Source organism: Gigantopelta aegis, unplaced genomic scaffold (genome assembly GCF_016097555.1).
Source record: "Gigantopelta aegis isolate Gae_Host unplaced genomic scaffold, Gae_host_genome ctg1752_pilon_pilon, whole genome shotgun sequence".
NCBI lineage: Eukaryota > Metazoa > Mollusca > Gastropoda > Neomphalida > Peltospiridae > Gigantopelta > Gigantopelta aegis.
Window position 1 is genome coordinate 183,858 of NW_024532785.1, and position 7,621 is coordinate 191,478.

Consider the following 7,621-nt stretch of genomic DNA (forward strand, 5'->3'; position numbering starts at 1 on the left):
AGTGATACTGCATCGTCTACCAAGATATAATTAGCTGAACTCTTTCCTCTTAGCAGAATCAGTGCTAATATTTCCCAAAAATCATAATTTTGTGTTCACCGCTCTGAAGCTAACTTTGACGCTTTGGTTGGACTGTTTACATTGACAATTTGAAAAAGGGAAGTTGTTCAAAATCAATCTATTTCACAGCTGGATAATTGGAATTGTTGCTCAATAAACAATTTCATACCATAGATGGTATTTGAGCCACATTCAGCTCTTGGCAGTCAAGTCATTCTGTGTGGTGAATGCAACATAACTAGTTGTTGTTACCATGATCATTAGGGAATGATCTCTACTTTACCATGATGGAAAAACAGTTACACAGGAATTAGTGTCTGTAGATCAATACCAATGAAATGAAAGGGGTCGACATGTAACTTATAGGCTAGCCCCACCCACTGGCAGGAGGGAGGTACTCATTACTGTAAATCAATAACGATTATTTTAATTATAGTGCATTAACCTTTTTGGTAAACTTTAATTTTGTTAAAAGTATTAACATATTTCAGGTGTCTACTAACAAAAGACTGATAATAAAGTTACATAGTCCTTAATGTATACAATATATTACAAACACACAATACAATGTAACATATTGACCATTCTTAACTGTTTAGTGTTAATCAAGTCTTCAATAGGTTGGACCAGCTGAACTAGAAGAATCTCCTCCACTAGTAGATCCACCTGGAAATCTCTGTCAGTGCCTGGAAATCCTCCAGTCATACCTCCTTTGGCACCAGGGGGAGCACCACAGCTTTGATAGTCTTTAGATGACAATAGGCATACAGACTTTCTCCAATTCTTTCGTTGATGTTCAAACTCTTCTTTCTCAGGCAGTTTGATTCCTGTCTAACCAGTCAATGGGCCTCTTTTACATTTGTCCAATAACTGTCTGACTATCTTCTTCACTCACTTTGTCCTTAACTTTATCATCTTCCATTGTACTCTTCATAGTAAAGGCATAACTCTCCAGACCATTCTTAGCAGAAACACGTTCTCTCTGTTTATCATCTTCAGCTTTGTATTGTTCAGTTCATTGACCATGTCGTTCAATTTCTTCAGCTGAGAGAGATGTCCCTTGTCATTAGTGATAGTAATTTTGTTTATTTTTGCCAGTACTGTTTTCAACACAAATATTTTAAGAATATGATTTTTATCAATGTCGAAAGTGACTTCAATTGAGGAATTCCTCTTTGGAGCAGTGTGGGATACCACGCAATTTAAACTTCCCTAAAATATTGGTATCCCTTGTAAGGGCTTCGTCACCCTCATGGACTTGAAACAGGACACTAGTCTGGTTGTCTGAGCATGTAGTAAAAGTTTGAGTCACCTTCTTGGTGATGGCAAGAGTTTGGCTTGATGAGAAACTGCCATGTTTCTTTCTCCAATCTTGTGTTCCTTTACTTCGACAAAGCACCATCTATTGCAATAATACAAGAGGAAAGAGGAGCAACATCAAGAAGAAGAGAGCCTGGATTTCTTCACTTTTTTTAACCACTCAAAATGGCTTGCCTGGACAGGCTGCTCCATAAGCAACAGCTTCATCTGGATTGATGGATTTGTTGATTTCTATACCATTGAAGAAATCTTGTAAGAGTTTTTGGATCTTTGGGATACGAGTTGGAACCTCCTACCAGTACAATATCATGTATTTGACCTTTGTCAAACTTGGCATCTCTGAGAGCTTTTCTCAACTGGTTCCAGTGTACAGCGGGAAAAGATCAGCACAGAGTTCTTCAAAACAATCTCTAGTGTGGTAGTGTAGAAATCAATTCCTTCAAAGAGAGAATCAATTTCAATTGAAGCCTGAGCACTGAAGATAAAGTTCTCTTGGCACGTTTCACAAGCCATTCGAAGTAGTTGTTGACAGATCTGGCATTTCCACTGATGTCCCTTCTTTTTTCTGTGTTTGAACTGCTGGATAAAGTGACTCACCATACGATTATCAAAGTCCTCACCACCGAGATGAGTGTCACCAGAGGTAGATTTAACCTCAAAGATTCTATCTTTAATTGTTAACACAGATACATCAAAGGTACCACCTCCTAGATCAAAAATGAGTACATTTCGTTCACATCCAACTTCTCTTGTCTAAACCGTAGGCAATGGCTGCTGCTGTGGGTCCACTGATTGATACGTAGAATGTCAATTCCAGCAATGGTTCCCAGCATCTTTGATTGCTTGACGTTGGGAGTAGTTAAAGTAGGCAGGGGCAGTGACCACAGCATCATTGATAGTTTTTTCCCAAATATGCTTCAGTCTGTTTCTTTCATTTTAGTCAGGACCATTGACAAAATCTCTTCAGGATAGAAGGTTTTTGTGTCTCCTTTTGTGTTCTTACTTGTAATTTTTGGTCGACCTTTGCTATCAATTACTGTGAAGGCCAGTGTTTTGCGATCTGCTTGAAACAGTCAAGTCATTAAATCGTCGACCAATCAAACGCTTTGCACCAAAGACAGTATTGTGTGGGTTCATGAAGACTTGGTTTTTTGCTTCATTACCAATCAGTCGTTGTATGTCAGTAAATGCAACATAGCTAGGTGTTGTGTTGTTACCATAATCATTAGGAATATCTCCACTTTACCATGTTGGAAAATTCCCACACAAGAGTTACATGTCCCTAGATCAATACCAATAGCTAACCGTTAGACATTTGTGTTTTGAACCTAAAGACAGATACACATAGAATTCTACTTACTTTGTAACCAATAAACTGATTGACAATTTGCTATGTAACTTGTTACATATTGTACATGTAACATTTTTACAATACATAACAATACATTGTACAATGCATTACAATGTTACATTGTGTATATTGGCTTTGCTATGAATGAATACTATTTTAGAAAGTGTATTATCTGGTCTTAATTTCCAGTAATTTAAGGATTATAGAGGTTATGATCTACATTAATCTTGATACCAGACATTTCGCTATAGAGGAAAGGAAACCTCTGGTATCAGACTATATTAAGGGTTTATGGTTTAGAAAATTATAATCTATTGCTAATGATGTGATGTGATCGGTTTTACACATAGAAATCATCAATTAATCATCTCATAATTCATGTCATTTGGCATTTCTAATTTCTATAACATTATGAACAAAATGTCATATAACATACTGTGGTATAATTAGAGATTTAATGTGCTAGTATATATATATTATATAGATTTATTATATAATGATATAATTGATAATTTACTTATTGACTAATTTATATTTTTCAATGCTGTGTTTAGGTATTTAATGTAAAATCAATATTAATATATAGACCCTAACAATAGAACAAAACTGTATTATTTTTTTCACATAAAGTAGGTTTTTTTCTGTACCAGCTCCCTACATGTAGACATATTGTATTTTCAAAACATATTAAATTAACCAACGAGTTAACCAGTAATTTTTATAATTACCATTATTTATATAATAAATTATTTTAATCAATAAATATATCCGTGAATACACAGCTGCAATTCATATACATGGACTAACTTGTACAGGTTTTTGTGATGACTTCTTTGAGTTAGAGCTTCTAGATTAGAGCTTTGTTTACAAACTATGAATATTGCCTACCATGTATTGTTTCCTCTAATGTATATCATTAACTTATTCATTTGTTATTGTATCAGTTTTGTTTATCTAACTTATTGCATCATCTTTTAATAATATTGTTGCTTACTTTGGTTTGATTTTCAGTGTACGTATTGACTTATTAGAACTTTTGAAGTATAGTTTTCTTTCCCTCCTATCCTATCCAAAGTTAATGTGTTGAGACATGTCTGCTACATAGTCTGATAAAGAGATTACATTACTGCTAAATCTTTCTTTGAGTTCCTTTATATGTTAATCTTTCTCTATGGCTTTCTTTCTCTGATGAGGTGGACAATGCATAATCATACATGAACTGTTTACTACTACTATATATAGTGGTGTAATGTGATGTTAGTATGATATATATACTTACTTTAGTTCATAACTGTTTCTTGGTTACAAAAGTGACTCGTGTAATTGTCAGGAGTGTGTGCATGTTTTGGTACAGTACATGACAAAACATAGTATATGTCCACACTGAATCCAGTTTGATCTCAACAGTGGGTAGTATCTTGTCATTCTTCTTTCAGTAAGCATCACAAAATAGAGATAATTTCTTTTGCAATTTTTGTTTCACATGGACTACTTTCTTGTCTCAATGTCTTAAATAATGTTGTAGTGACATTTTACGCTATCATTATGGTGACCTCTCTCTATCTCTTTATAATCCTGTTTATATTGCAACAGCTACTTTGTGGAAAGAAAGTAATCACATCAACTGAGTGCTCAAGCATAGAGTCTCCTGAATTGTCTCAGTCAGAGAGAATTACTATCACGCTAAGAGGCAATCGTCTTGTTGTCCATAACCAACTATCATAACTTGGAGGTGTTTGCCAGTGTTCTGCTAAAATGTTCCTGAGAATGTTTCAGTTAGCAAATGCTATTCTCAATGATTGCAGTGAGTGTAATTGTATGTAGTCAGAAATGAAAGGAAAGAGCATTCAAATTAGAGGGTTCCACTTTTCATATTTATAAATTTACATCACAACCATCCAGCTACATTTCAATTAGGATTTAAACTTTCATGCAAAATAGATATTATGATACACACTGAAATATTAAATGGTTGATCTTTTTTGTTCTATGTAGTCCCATTATTAGTAGCCCCTCTTGCTAGCCCCACCCCTAGCAGGAGGGGCTACTAATGTAGACAGTAATCAAATTTTTAGTTTTATAAATAATAAAAATTATTGACATAATTTATGGTCTACTAACAAAAGATTGATAAATAAAATTGCGTGGTTTAAATGTTAGCAACATTTTAAATGTATACATATATTATAACAACTACATTGTAACATATTAATCAGTCTTGATTGACTGTCTAGTATTAATCAACTTCTTCAATAGTTGGACCAGCTGCACTAAAAGAATCTCCTCCACCAGTAGATCCACCAGGAAATCCACCAGCACCTGGAAATCCTCCAGGCATACCTCCTCCAGCACCAGGGGGAGCACCACCAGCTTGATAGAGTTTAGTGACAATAGGCATACAGACTTCCTCCAATTCTTTTTGTTGATGTTCAAACTCTTCTTTCTCAGCAGTTTGATTCTTGTCTAACCAGTCAATGGCTCCTTGCATTTACCAATAACTGTAACTGTCTTGCAATCTTCCTCACTCACTTTGTCCTTAACTTTATCATCTTCCATTGTACTCTTCATAGTAAAGGCATAACTCTCCAGACCATTCTTAGCAGAAATACGTTCTCTCTGCTTATCATCTTCAGCTTTGTATTGTTCAGCTTCATTGACCATACGTTCAATTTCTTCAGCTGAGAGACGTCCCTTGTCATTAGTGATAGTAATTTTGTTTTCCTTGCCAGTACTTTTGTCAACAGCGGACACGTTAAGAATACCATTTCTATCGATGTCAAAAGTGACTTCATTTGAGGAATTCCCCTTGGAGCAGGTGGGATACCACGCAATATAAACTTGCCCAAAAATTAATATTGTTGTCTTTTGCCATGGCTTGGTCACCCGCATAGACCTGAATTAGCACACTAGTCTGGTTGTCCGAGTATGTAGTAAAAGTTCGAGTCTTCTTCTTGAAATGGAAGAGTTTCGCTTGACGAGAACTGTCATGTTTTTTGTCCAATCTCATGTTCTACGCTTGACAAAGCACCATTTATTGTGATAATACCAAGAGAAAGAGGAGTGACATCAAAAAGCAAAAGATGTTGGATTCTCTTCACTTCTATCACACTCAAAATGGCAGCATGGCGGTGTGCTCCATAGGCAACAGCTTCATCTGGGTTGATGCATTGGCTGAGTTCTTTACCATTAAAGAAATCTTGTAAGAGTTTTTTGGATCTTTGGGATACGAGTTGATCCTCCTACCAGTACAATATCATGTATTTGATCTTTGTTAAATTTGGCATCTCTGAGAGCTTTCTCAACTGGTTCAAGTGTCCTTCGGAAAAGATCAGCACAGAGATCTTCAAAACGAGCTTGAGTGATGGTAGTGTAGAAATCAATTCCCTCAAATAGAGAATCAATTTCAATAGAAGCCTGAGCACTTGAAGATAGAGTTCTCTTGGCACGTTCACAGCCATTCGGAGTCGTTGGACAGATCTGGCATTTCCACTGATGTCCTTTTTGTTCTTGCATTTGAACTCCTGGATAAGTGGTTCACCATACGATTACAAAGTCCTCACCACCAAGATGGGTGTCACCAGAGGTAGATTTAATATTCAAGAATCCTTTTTCAATTGTTAACACAGATACATCAATGGTACCACCTCCTAGATCAAAAATGAGTACATTTCGTTCACATACACTTTCTTGTCTAAACCGTAGGCAATGGCTGCTGCTGTGGGTCCACTGATGATACGTAGAATGTCAATTCCAGCAATTGTTCCAGCATCCTTGATTTGCTTGTCGTTGAGAGTAGTTAAAGTAGGCAGGGACAGTGACCACAGCATTATGAATAGACTTCCCCAAATATGCTTCGGCTATTTCTTCATTTTAGTCAGCACCATTGATAAATCTCTTCTGGATAGAAGGTCTTTGTCTCTCCCCTGTATTCCACTTGGATTTTTGGTTGACCTTCAGCATCACAAACCACACGAAAGGGCCAGTGTTCTAGATCTGCCTTGAACTGTCAAGTCATTAAATCGTTGACCAATCAAACGCTTTGCATCAAAGACAGTGTTGTGTGGGTTCATGGTGACTTGGTTTTTTGCATCATTACCAATAAAGTCGTTCTGTTTCAGTAAATGCAACATAACTAGGAGTTTGTGTTGTTACCATAATCATTAGGAATTATCTCCACTTTACATGATGGAAAATTCCCACACAACGAGTTACATGTCCCCAGATCAATACCAATTGCTATTAGGTACATAGTTATATCTCAATTAATGTACATGTTTACCTGATAAAGTGTCAGTTAATTGTGGTTCTTCTCTCATCATACTGTGTGCTAGTAATAATAAAATATACAAATATAGTTTACTATTAGTTCCTATAGTTAATTGTTTATACCATAACTTGTTATACTCACATAGTTTTTTTGATGGTGTATCATCTAGTTTACGAGGCAACAATTGCTGCGTGAAATCAACTTGTTCAAGAGTTGGATCTTCTTGTAGATCCTTCATAGTCAATGCTATATTGAATGAAGTAGTTTTGTGATACTTACACTTTTAAGGAATGACAGATGGGTATATATGCATGAAGGGATGGATTGGTTAAGGGTCTGACAAAGCAGACAACGCAATATGGCATATACATTCTTTATGTTTAATGTCCATTTGTAATGTGTTTGCATCATCCAACTATTTTAGTTTTATTATTTGTATTGTCATATAATATATCACTACATTATACTTTAAGTTACTTACCTAATAATGGAGTATCAGTTAATGACTGGTCTTGTTGTTCTCTATCCATACTACTGGTTATAAACTAATGTTTTAAATAAAGAATAAAGTGATCCTTATATCATACTTATTGTATTAATATTCACCATTTAGAGAAGACTCA

At 35.6% G+C, this 7,621-nt stretch overlaps 2 pseudogenes; both read right to left on the reverse strand.

Annotated features, from left to right (window-relative positions):
* Window positions 1-673: 673 nt before the first annotated feature.
* Window positions 674-2,972, reverse strand: LOC121391128 (annotated as a pseudogene).
* A 1,995-nt stretch (window positions 2,973-4,967) lies between these two features.
* Window positions 4,968-6,980, reverse strand: LOC121391118 (annotated as a pseudogene).
* Window positions 6,981-7,621: the final 641 nt, after the last annotated feature.